This window comes from Barbus barbus (genome assembly GCF_936440315.1).
Source record: "Barbus barbus genome assembly, chromosome: 6".
Taxonomy (NCBI): Eukaryota; Metazoa; Chordata; class Actinopteri; order Cypriniformes; family Cyprinidae; genus Barbus; species Barbus barbus.
Genome location: NC_136734.1, coordinates 16,045,785 through 16,058,636, shown reverse-complemented (window position 1 = coordinate 16,058,636; position 12,852 = coordinate 16,045,785).

Genomic DNA, 12,852 nt, shown 5'->3' with positions numbered 1-12,852 from the left:
GGTCCTCAGCTCTAGTGGCCAAGTGGAGTGTGCACACTGCACATGCATGGCTGGCATAGCAGAGTCTTGCACACACGTCGGGGCTGTCCTGTTTAAAATTGAAGCAGCAGTCCGGATACGGGGGACCAAGACTGTCACTGATGTTCCAGCCTACTGGATGATGCCCGCTAATGTCGAGAAGGTCCAAGCAGAGGTGGGCTACAAGATTGACTTCACCTCTGGTGCAGCTAAGAGGGTTGCACTTGACAAGTGTATTAGTGGGGAGAGAGGAATGTCAGGGATACGTACTCGTTCTGTCTCTGTGAGTTCTTGTTCATATGAGCCCACACTTTCAGACCTGTCACCCCTGCTTCAGATTATGCATACTCAAACCAGGGCTGTTTGTCTTTCTGGGATGGAGGAGTACTACCATCTTTATATCGAGCCTGTTAAGCCACATGTAGTGCCAAAGTCCCTACAGCACCTTCGTGACCCAGGAAAGGATGAATGAAACCTACCTGACCTGCTCCAGCATTGCAACACCCTCACACACCTGGTAGCGGTAACAGAGACACAGGCAGCTGCAGTGGAAGCTCGGACAAGAATGCAGCATCGATCACCTGTCTGGTACACATCAAGAGCAGGAAGAATAACAGCTTCCAATATGCATGCCATTCTGTCTGTTAGTGTTGACAAACCAGCTACATCAACTGTGGCAATAGTGTGCTATCCCAAAAAACAGCAACCTCAAGTGCTATCAGATGGGGGATAGACAATGAAGAAACAGCAAGGCAGGCTTATGTCTCACAGAAAGCACCCCATCACCTGAACCTAAAAGTGGAGCAATGTGGATTTATCATAAATGCATTATTTCCTGAGGTTGGGGCATCACCTGACGGCCTCATACACTGCACATGTTGTGGGAAAGGCTGTCTGGAAATCAAATGCACATTTAAGCACAGCAACAGCTCCATCCTGCCGGCTTGTTCAGATGACAGCACTTTCTGTCTCCAGGTAACTGATGGGACATTACACTTAAAAGGCACACACAAGTACTACAGTCAAGTACAAACACAGATCTTTGTTACCGGATCAAACTTTTGTGATTTTGTTGTGTGGATAGCAAAAGACTGTGCTATGGTTCGGGTCTTTCCGGATACACAATACTGGAGAACAGTTCTAAAGAAGGCACAGGACTTCTTCCACAAGGTTTCACTACCTGAGTTTGTGTCTTGTTGCTATACTCGACAAGCCTTCACAAAGACACCTAATTCATCAGAGTTGCAGCCATATCACACAAAAAGAGCAGGAACACAGGCACATGACAACAGAAAAATCCAGAAGACCTGGATGACATGGTGGCTTGTGACAATGACAGCTGTGCCATTCAGTGGTTCCACCTCAGTTGTGTGGGACTGAAGCAGGCACCGTCAGAAAGTGAGCCATGGCTTTGTACCTCCTGTACATCTTGACGCATTGGAGCCCAAGTGTTTTTGTACTTTAATTCAGTACTTGTTTTTTACTTATTGCATTGTTGACCGTGTTCTTGATACTTGAAGTTTACACTGCTGTTACACCCTACACCTGTTGTATCTATCTATCTATCTATCTATCTATCTATCTATCTATCTATCTATCTATCTATCTATCTATCTATCTATCTATCTATCTATCTATCTATCTATCTATCTATCTATCTATCTATCTATCTATCTATCTATCTATCTATCTATCTATCGGACTTGAAGTTTACAGCACTATTACATCTTACACCTGTTGTATTTGCACTATAGTATAACTGAACTTTTCTGTTCAATAGCTATTTATTTGCCTTTTTTACCTACTGCAGTTACCTGTGTTCTTGATACTTAAAGTTTTCAGCACTGTTACATCTTACGTTGTATTTGCACTACAGTAGAGCTGAACTTTTCAATTTTATTTATTCCTATGTTACTGTGAACTGTACACATTTACATCAATGTGTTATACACAAATAAAGGGATACAGAAATGTTCGTGTTTTTCCATTTATTACTGCAATGTGGTATGCAATATGCAAAACAGATAATGCATGTTTAACTGAAGGCTGTAAAACATTCAAAAGTATAAATTATATGTTTGTGTATAAGTACACATACATGTGTATATTTTATACATGTGTTATATCTATATCTACAGTATATATATATATATATATATATATATATATATATATATATATATATATATATATATATTTTGTGACGGGGTGGAAGAATCACGCGACAAGGAGAGCTCAAATAAAAACCCCGGAGGGTGGATTTATTAATAATACTAGTGCTGAGTGGAGTGTGGATCGCTGAGGTAGCGCGGTGCTCTCCATGCGTGATTTCCCTCGGTGCGGTGAGTCGGTGCTGTGCTCGTGGCAGGGCTGGATCGGTCACACGCTGGTATTTGAAATCAGCAAGAGATAGCACGTTAATTCTCAGCTTTGTGGAGACCAGTCTCACTATGTGTTAGCCTCACGCGGCTTATATGGCCGCGGGCAAATGGGCCACAGGTGTGGCCGATCCAGCCGTGATGAGCGAGTGCAGGTGTCCCACTTCTTTCTCCAGGGCAACGCTGATGAGTGCTCGGGACACTCGTCACACTCCCCCCCCTAAGCGTTGTCCTGGTCCTGGAGGAAACATAAGGCAGCAATAAGGGGGAAACTGGGGGTGGGTGGGGAGTGACCCCTGACAGACCTGCGAAGGCTGACCAGATCCGAGAGAGTCCGTCCGCGTTGGCGTTGGAGGCTCCGGCTCGGTGGCGGACGACAAAGCAGAAATCCTGGAGCACGAGGAACCACTGCGTCACCCTGGCGTTGGTGTCCTTGGCCCTGGCCATCCATTGAAGGGGCGCGTGGTCTGTGAGGAGGGTGAACTTACGGCCCAGCAGGTAATAACGCAGCTCCAGGACTGCCCACTTTATGGCCAGAGCCTCTTTCTCGACCGTGGCGTAGTTCTTCTCGGCTTTCGTCAGCTTCCTGCTAATATACAAGACAGGATGTTCCTCACCTTCCTGGACTTGGGACAGGACGGCTCCCAAGCCTGTCTCGGACGCGTCCGTCTGCAGCAGGAAGGGGCAGCCGAAGTCGGGGGCGTGTAGGACCGGCTCCTCCATCAGGGCACGCTTGATCCGCTGAAAAGCCTCCTCTGTCTCTGAACTCTAGGCGACGCGCTCAGGCTGCCCCTTCCTGGTCAGGTCTGTCAGGGGGGCAGCTAGAGAGGAGACGTCAGGGATGAAGCAGCGATAATAACCCGCCAACCCTAAGAACGTACCTGAGTCTTCGTGCCGGGTCTTGGGGCGGCGCGGACGGCCTCCACCTTCTTCTTCCACAAGCCACCATGTCATCCTTCTCCCGCGGCTTGATGAGGCCCCATCCAAGGTACTTTGCCTCAAAGAGGGCCAGGTGACACTTGTGAGGGTTGGCGGTGAGTCCAGCCCTTTGAAGATCCGTAAACACCCTCCGCAGATGGTCTAGGTGGTCTTCCCAACGCTCAGAATGAGTGACAACATCATTCAAGTATTCTGCCGCGTACTGTTGGTGTGGCCGAAGGATGATGACCATTATCCTTTGGAACGTGGCCGGCGCTCCGTGCAGGCCGAAGGGAAGGGTCCGATACTGCCAGTGGTCACTTGGGGTTGAAAAGGCGGTTTTCGGTTTGGCACTTTCGGAGAGTGGTACCTGCCAGTAGCCCTTTGTCAGGTCCAGGGTGGAAATATACCGGGCCCTTCCCAGGCGATCCAGGAGTTCATCCACCCGGGGCATTGGGTACCCGTCAAATTCAGAGACTTCGTTGAGGTGCCGAAAGTCGTTACAGAAGCGGAGGGTGCCATCTGGCTTCGGGACCAGAACAATTGGGCTGGACCATGGGCTGCGTGATGGTTCAATCACCCCTAACTTCAACATCTGCTGAATTTCTTCCTCAATAGCCTGCCGACGAGCCTCTGGGATACGGTAGGGCCGCTGCTTTACGACGACGACCGGTGGTGTCTTGATGTCGTGATGTACAAGGCGGGTTTGCCCGGGGACTGTAGAGAACACATCCGAGAACTGACTGACCAGGTGTTGCAGCTCAGCCTTCTGTGCCGCCGACAGACCAGGGTTGGTGCCCACCAGAACGGGTTCCACGGAGGCAAGGGCAACGGTCTGTTCTCTGGTCCCCACCCATCTCTTCAGCAGATTTACGTGATACAGCTGCTCGGGGCTCCGTCTTCCAGGTTGCCGTACATGGTATGTTACTGGCCCCACTTTCTCTACCACCATATACGGCCCCTGCCAGGTGGCCAGGAATTTGCAGGCTGCGGTGGGGACCAACACCATAACCCGGTCGCCTGTCTGGAATTCCCGAGCCTGAGCTGCACGGTTATAGTGGCACTGTTGAGCCTGCTGGGCTTTTGCCAGGTGTTCCCGGACTAATGGCATGACGCGGTCGATCCGTTGCCTCATCTCTGCGACATGCTCGACCAGGGACCGGTGTTGGGTGGGCTGTTGGTATTCCCACGCCTCCGCGAGGTTGCCGACCGAAGAGGATCTCAAACGGTGTAAAGCCTGTGGACGCTTGGGGAACCTCCCGTATGCCGAACAGGACGTAGGGCAGCATCTGGTCCCAGTCGCATTTGTCTTCTGCTGCCACCCGTCATAGCATTTGCTTAAGGGTCTGGTTAAAACGTTCGACGAGTCCGTCCGTTTGGGGGTGGTATACGGTCGTCCGCAGCTGCTTTACCCAGAGCAGGCGGCAGAGGTCAGCCATTAGTCGGGACATGAACGGTGTTCCCTGATCAGTCAAGATCGCCGTCGGTATGCCGACTCGGCTGAACAGCAGGAGGAGCTCATGGGTGATGTTCTTCGCTGTGGCTTTCCTGAGAGGAACGGCTTCGGAGTACCGGGTGGCGTAGTCAACTACGACGAGGATGTGTTCGTGTCCCCGGGCCGACTTCGGCAACGGCCCTACCAGATCCATCCCGATGCGCTCAAAGGGCACCTCTATGATGGGCAGCAGAATGAGCGGCGTGGGGGGAGGTGTCTGGGGTGATGTCTTCTGGCAGACGGGAAGCGCTTCACTTCGGCCTCCAGGCCGGGCCAATGGAACCGGTCCTGAATGCGCTGGGTGGTATTAGCCGCACCGAGGTGTCCGGCCAATGGATGCGAGTGTGCCAACTGCAGGACCGTCTCCGTCTTTGAGCGCGGTACCACTAACAGCTTTTTTTCCTCCCCCCTCCGCTGGGCGACACAATAGAGCAGGCCGTTCTCTACAACGAAGTGGGGGAGAGGATGAGGTTTTGGCCGTGTGTCCTTGCCCTCTAACACACAGACCTGTGTCCAAAAGTGTTTCAATCGTTCATCCTCCCGCTGGGCACGACCAAATGATCCCCCTCCCGTAACCTGTTGGTAGACATCATAGAAGAAGTTAGTGCTATGGGAAGGGGATTCACCATCTCTCCCACTGTCGGAGGCCAAGAGAACGGGGTGGCGGCTGGTCCTCATCGATGGGCGCCGTCCACGGCGACCCCCTCTAGGGCTGGCAGGCTGTGTGGCGGCGGTTAACAGGGCATCAAAGCCCGGCCAGTCTCGGCCCAGCAACACGGGTACTGGCAAACCCTTAACAAGCCCCACCTCTACGGGCCAGGATCCCGGGGCTGCGGAGATGGTGACGCGCCGAGCGGGCACCTGTCGCGTGTCCCCATGCACACAGGTGATCTGAATTATGGTCTTGGTCTCACTGCGGGGAGGCAGGATCTCCTCCTTGATGAGACTGAGCTGCCGGAATCAAGCACTGCCTTGAATGGCCGGCCGTTAATCTTCAACTTGGCCTCTGGGGCTTCCCTAGGCACCTCCTGGTGCACCACACAACCCGCCATCCAAGCCTGAGCCTTGGGAGAAGAGGGCGCTGTTGGGATGGACTCATCTTGGGGCTCGGGGGCCGCCGTCCTGTCTATTTGCCGTGAGATGCCCTCCGGCACGCGCTGCTCTGGAGCACCCTCCGGGGAAAAGGCGGTACTCGCTCCCCAGCCTCCCGTCGATAGGCCGCCTCGGCCAGCTCGATTGCCTCTACTAGCTCCAACGTGGTGGTGGGGTTACGCATGCCGACGGCCTGGCGGTAAGTGCGGGGCAAGGCGCGGAGGAGGCGATCGATGACCACGCGTTCCGTTACCTGGGCAGCCGTAGGCGCTCCATCCATCAGCCAGTGCTGGGCTAGGCGAGTCAGTTCCGCGGCTTGAGCACGTGCGGGACGTCGAGGCTGGTATGCCCAGTCATGGAAACACTGGGCCGCGCACACTGGAGACAGCCCCACGCGGGTTAAAATTTCTCTCTTCACGTCTTCATATTTCTCTGCCATCGCTGTAGGGAGGCTGAAGAAGGCACGTTGTGCCTCACCGGTGGGAAGAGGGGCCAGTGCGCGGGCCCAGTCGTCCGGGTCCTATCCCTCCGTGGTGGCAGTGTTTTCAAACATCTGCAGGTAAACCTCGACATCATCGTGGGAGGTCATTTTCGGCAACATCTGAGTGGCTTGTATCCGCGGGTCCGGCAACGGAACGCGCTGGTGGGCGGCCGTGCGGAGAGCTGTGATTTCCTGATCAGCCTGGCTCTGTCGTGTGGCAAGATGCTCCACAATCTGGTGCTGTCACAGGTTGTAACCGCCGGTCTGGAAGAGACGACAAAAAAAAGGCGTGAGGGTGCAGAGTTCACTTGTCGGCAAAAACTTCCACTTAATCTGCCCGCATTCTCCACCACTGTGACGGGGTGGAAGAATCACGTGACAAGGAGAGCTCAAATAAATACCCCGGAGGGTGGATTTATTAATTATAATGGTGCTGAGTGGAGTGTGGATTGCTGAGGTAGTGCGGTGCTCTCCGTGCGTAATTTCCCTCGGTGCGGTGAGTCGGTGCTGTGCTCGTGGCAGGGTTGGATCGGACCACACGACAAGGAGAGCTCAAACAATTACCCCAGAGGGTGGATTTATTTACAAATAAGTGCTGGGGAAGTGCAAGGTAGAGTGGTGGTGGTGATTGGCGTGCTCTCCGGTGTGAGTCCGTGGCGAGATGGACCGGCTCTGTGCTCTGTGCAGGCTGGGTCGATTAGTCGCTCGTTTCTGTGGACGCAAAAGAGAGTACAGTGTGTTAGCCCTTGTGTGTTTCGGAGATGAGTCTCCCTTAGTGTGAGGCTCACGTGGCTTATCTGGCCGCGGCCAAATCAGGGACAGGTGCGATCGCTCCGGCCTTAATGAGCGAGCGGAGGTGTTCCTTGTGCGTTTCCAGGGCAATGCTGATAGATCGCCGGGATGCTAGTCACAGCATATACATAATATATACATATAAATACACACAAAACATGAACATTTCTACACAGAATCGTTTCTGTTGGATGACATTCCTTGAGAGCAATCGATTTGACAGCATTCATTTCTTAGTTTATGGTTTCATAACAACGCTGGGGCACATATTAGTCAAGACACAGCATATAGTCACAATCTTGTCCAGGAACGTCATGTCCTCATTTCTACATGGGAGTGCCATGCTGATTGGAACAATTCAATTCAGTATGGTGTACTTTGTGCGTACACATCCAATCACCCTCTTCACATGCACCCTGAGGTGAGCTATCCGGCGTGTTTCCTCCACATCTTTTGCATCCAGCTGGCTGCGTCCTCTTGTGAAAGCTGGTGTTTTCACTTCTGCACACATGAATCCAACACTGTCTCTGATGTCAAAGCCGCGATCTGCCAGCACCAAGTCCCCAGGTAACAGTTGATTAAGAAGTCCACTATTCTCGGTCACATGCTTGTCACTGACACAACCTCCCCACCCTTTGGAAATGAAAGATATAGATCCTAGTGGCGTAATGCCAATGAGGTACTTTAGGGTGTGATGGAAGAAGCTGTGTCAGCACACCCATCAGAAGCACAAAACACGGAAGTCCAGTGTAATACCTGACCTTCGCATCATCATCTTTAAAGGAATCCTCTTCCATGTTCTTTTCAGCAAGCTCTTTCTTGAGTCTCCGGTTCTCCTCTAACAAGCGGTTAATTTCAGCACGCCTACAGCTACAAAGATGGCATTCCAGCTGTTCTGCAGTGTTGTCATTTGGCCCTGCGTCTTCCATCTGTGGACCGTCATCTGCTGTTGCAGCTTCATCCTGGCCAGCTACATGTAGTGCTGCGGGTGCAGCGTCATCCTCAGTGATAATTTTTTGCCTCCTTTTACATCGGTTAAACCGCCCACACTCCGTTGCTTGGACTTCTGTGTGCCCAAGATGCAGCGATGGAACCCTGTCTGGATCACACTCTAGCATTTCATAGGCTGGTTTACCTAAAATAAAAGTTACATAACTAATTTATTTAAGTAGTTATGTAGTTATTCAAGTAATTTGTAGTGCAAATGTAGCAACAACTCCACGCCATATTTACATGCCTTGCTTTAACAACAAAATCAGTCAGATGTGTTTTGTTTTTAACTTACCTTTGTGGAAATGCAGTGAACAAACAAACATGTGAGAGAGAGAGTAGTATACATTATGTCAAAATGATTGATTTTATTACCCTCATAAAAATTCCACCCCCCTCCCATAACTGGACACCTGTTTGGACACCTGTTTTGTACACCCCCCCCCCCCCAGCCCCTGTCTAAGCGGCCATCTTATTGACCTTATAGTGAACTTAAGAATTTATGACAATGTGTTTGTGTGTGTGTGTGTGTGGGGCCGATGTTATGTGGTTTAAACTTTAAATGGTGAATTTGTGTTAAATGGGGTAAAGGGAAGTTTTTATTAAAGTGTTTTCACATACATATCAAGAAAAAACATCAAACATGTACGTAAAACGTACAAAGACTGTTTATTTCCCTACAAGTGGAGACTAGTGTTGTTAAAACAGGAAAAACGTAGAAAATAAAACAAAAAAGCATTAGATACACTATCTTTCCTATCTTAAAACTAGTTCGTTTGACAAAGTTAAATAGAAGAAGTGAGCGCGTTCGTTTATCAAAACCTACGTTGCGGTTTTTAAAAAGTTTTGAGTTTATAACAGATACAAAGTTAAATAATATAGAATCCTACCATGGTACGCCTGTTTTTCCCCTACAAGTGGAGACTAGTGTTGTTAAAACAGTTTTAGGAAAAACTAAAACAAACAAAAAAGCATTAGATACACTATTTTTCCTATCATTAGAATTTAAAACTAGTTCGTTTGACAAAGTTAAATAAATAGAAGAGTTGCGAACGCGTTAGTTAAAACAATAAGATATTTATCAAAATCTATGTCTTGCTTTTTAAAAAAAAGTTTGACTTTATAACAGATACAAAGTTAAATAATATAGAGACGACTTCTCTTACCGTGGTGTGAAATGAAAAATATCAGACCGTTAAACAACAGTATAAGATACCTGTAAAAATCTTCTGACATTACAATTGAAAAGCTAGCTTTTGTCCCAACTTAGAAAAGTTAAACAAATGTCTATCTTACGCAGTGTCCGTTTAGACAACCTCTCCCTTCTGTGTCAAAACTGAGAATGAGCTTTGGAGCACTGCGGTCAGACCACACCCACAAACCGCCCTCTAACGCTGTAAGGAGAGACCGGTCTGAAGATTTGCGTGTTAAAAGAATTAAAGTAATGTTTTAACATTAGAACAAAGTTATTTTTATAAATATTTTACATTTCTCAATGAATGAAACCGTTCACTATTCACCATAAAGCTTTTCACTTTAAAAGGTTACACAAATTTTCTTCTAAACAAACGCCCCACAGGGAAAAAAATGTTGTTTGTTTGTCTTATTTTATTTAAGCGTCTTAATTCCTATAATAGACCTTTGATTTTTGTCAAGCTTCTGCCGTGGTATAACCCAGACATTTTTCGTTTTAAAAATGAGGTTACACAAGTTTTCTTTTAAACATTCACCTCTAACCCACAGGAAAGTGTTGTTTTATTTTATTTTATTTTAGTTATTCACACTTAACACCTTTTATTTATTTACTCTTTGATATTGTCAATCTTAAAACTTCTAGGATGCTGTGTCGGTTAAAATACACATGTGCGAGAAGAAACTGAAATGATAGCAAATGTTTTGGGTTTTCAGTCATAATTAGAGGGGGGTAACCTTTTTTTTTTCTACAACATCTTACGAATGTAAATGTTTTGTCTCACGCAGAGCGAGCAAATGAGAAACTGCGTTGCGCGTCTGGCCGCATGACCACTGAAACGGTGTTATCTGATCAACGTTGTAAAATATCTAAAGTTTCTGGGGATTCAACTCATTTGCAATCTAATGAGTTTTGAGGGGCTCTGGCGTCATAAACTTCGTTAGAACGTGGTTCATTGATTAAAACAGATGGTCTTTCTAACATGTTCAGCGATCAAAGGATATCCACTTTAAGCATTTATGAGGCACAGCTGCGTGTGTGTCTGTGCGCCTCTGTCGAAGGTTTAGGCAAAAGTTCGCGACCCGGTCAAAGGAAGCTTTTCATGACACACATCTGGTGAAGTTAGATGTAGTTGAGAATTGTGTATTTATAATGAATTTATAATCTATTCGAATACGGCTTTAAACTAACGTTTAGGATGTGATGAGATAGTCAAAGAAGGCGATAACCACAAACTTAAATACAGGTCCCCAAAGATGATGGTTTTAATAAGACGCTGTAGGAAAACAATCTTTAATTTACTTCATTTTACCTAGTTTTATTTCTTCCCAACTTAAGAATTAAATCAGTCCCTGCTTCAAATGTGCATTTGAACGGATGGGTTACATCATACGAGTTCAATAAACAGATATTCTGAGATTTGATTTTGATGGTTAAAACCTCTCGTCGAATTTAAACACTTCTAGATAAGGGAAGAACAGCCTCTACACGCGAGAGGGTCTACGATAACACGAACTAATTATCTTGTAAAGAAAAAAAGAAAGATCTAAAATCCGTTTCAACCCATCTCCAACAGAGTTCAGTAAACTGATGAAGACCAGACGGATAACTGCGGCTGATGAATTTGAGCGGGAGGGTTTTGATGAGATTTATAACAAAAGTCAGAATCTTTTTTTTTTTTTTACGATAACGGTTTACGATACAATTGCAGAAAACGCCCACTCCCTGAAATGTTAAAAACCATGGTCTATTACATCTTCATTATCTGTAAACTCTGTTTCTCACACGACAACAAAATACCTCAACGACCTAAGGGACAATGGCTAACAATTACGACGGTAAGTCTGTGTTTTGTTCACAGATGATATTTATGATGATATTTTGTTTAAAATGAATATTTTAATGCATATTTGTTTAACACTATGTTATTATCTTCAGATACTTTTGAGAATATCGAATTTGACGAGGGTTTGGAACAAATCCTTGAAGATATATGTCTTTACATTTGCCTATTGAACAGTTTAACATCTAATAACCGTCCATAATAGGGTAATAACAATCCTTATCATTTATACAGTTGATGAAACACAACTATTTGTTCGTGGTGACGACGTAGGAGTTAATGGTGAGTTATACAGATTTTTTTTTTCTTAACATCTTAAAAAGTTCCAGGCTCTCAAACGGTCTCTGATGATTTGACAGCCGAAGGGGATGATGACGTCTTGGTCGCGGTAGAGGAGGTTGTGGTGAGAACGGACTTACGTCACGAACCAGATAACGTCACACAGCCCGACCCCTCCCACGGTGACCGTTCAACAGAAAGAGTTCACACGCTTACCGACTGTGAGAGTGGACACAGGACAGAGACCGGTTCTCCCAGGCAGCGAATATATGGTTGCGGTCAAGGTGTAAAACGCCTGAGATTGTTGCCGTTTCAACCCTAACGAGTTAAATCCTGTATCAAAAATACCTTATGGTGTACTCAGAAGACAGTCTGATAATAAAATGGAGGTCTTACGTAAGACTTACAATCTCAAAGTTCGTACTATATGGGAATGTCAGTGGGAGAAAGCCAAACAAAACGACCCTGATGTTATGGCTTTTATGAGTAATTACACAGCTCCTGAACGACTGAACCCTCGGGAATCGCTTTTTGGTGGCCGGACCAACGCCCTGAAACTTTATCATAAAACCGCAGAGGGCGAACGTGTTTCATATCTGGACTTTACGTCGCTGTATCCTTTTGTACAGTCGCGTAAAACTTACCCGATCGGTCATCCTGAAATAATGTTAAAAGATTTTGAACCGATCGAGTCGTATTTCGGACTTATTAAATGTACTGTACCACCCCCACATAAACTGCTACATCCTCTCATCCCCTTCAAATCATCACAGGGAAAACTATTGTTTGCTCTGTGTCGCACATGCGCAGAGCAGCAACTACAGGAGCGCTGTCAACACAGAGAAGAAGAGCGCGCGTTTTCAGGGGTTTGGATGAGCGTAGAACTCACACACGCTGTAGTTAAAGGATATAAGGTTGTCAAAATTGTGGAAGTGTGGCATTTTCCGCAGACCTCAGACACTTTATTCGCCGATTACGTTAAGACGTTTCTCAAATTCAAACAAGAGGCTTCAGGTTTTCCTCCGCACGTGGTGACAGATGACGAAAAACAGTCCTACGTCAAAGCGTATTTTGAGAAGGAGGGCGTTCATCTGGACATCGACAAAATCGCCCTTAACCCCGTGCGTAGATCTATAAATAAATATTTGTTAAATGCTCTTTGGGGGAGATTCGGGCTTAGGTGTAATTTACCAACAAGTGAACTTTTAACTGAACCTGAAGATTTCAGCCGTTATATATTTGGTAACAGTCATGACATTAAACATTTCTCATTCGTGTTGGACACAGTGGCCCTGGTCCAATGGTGTTGTGCAGAGGCGGACCCCGCCCCCGCGAACGATGTTAACGTGTTTATCGCTTCATTCACCACCGCTT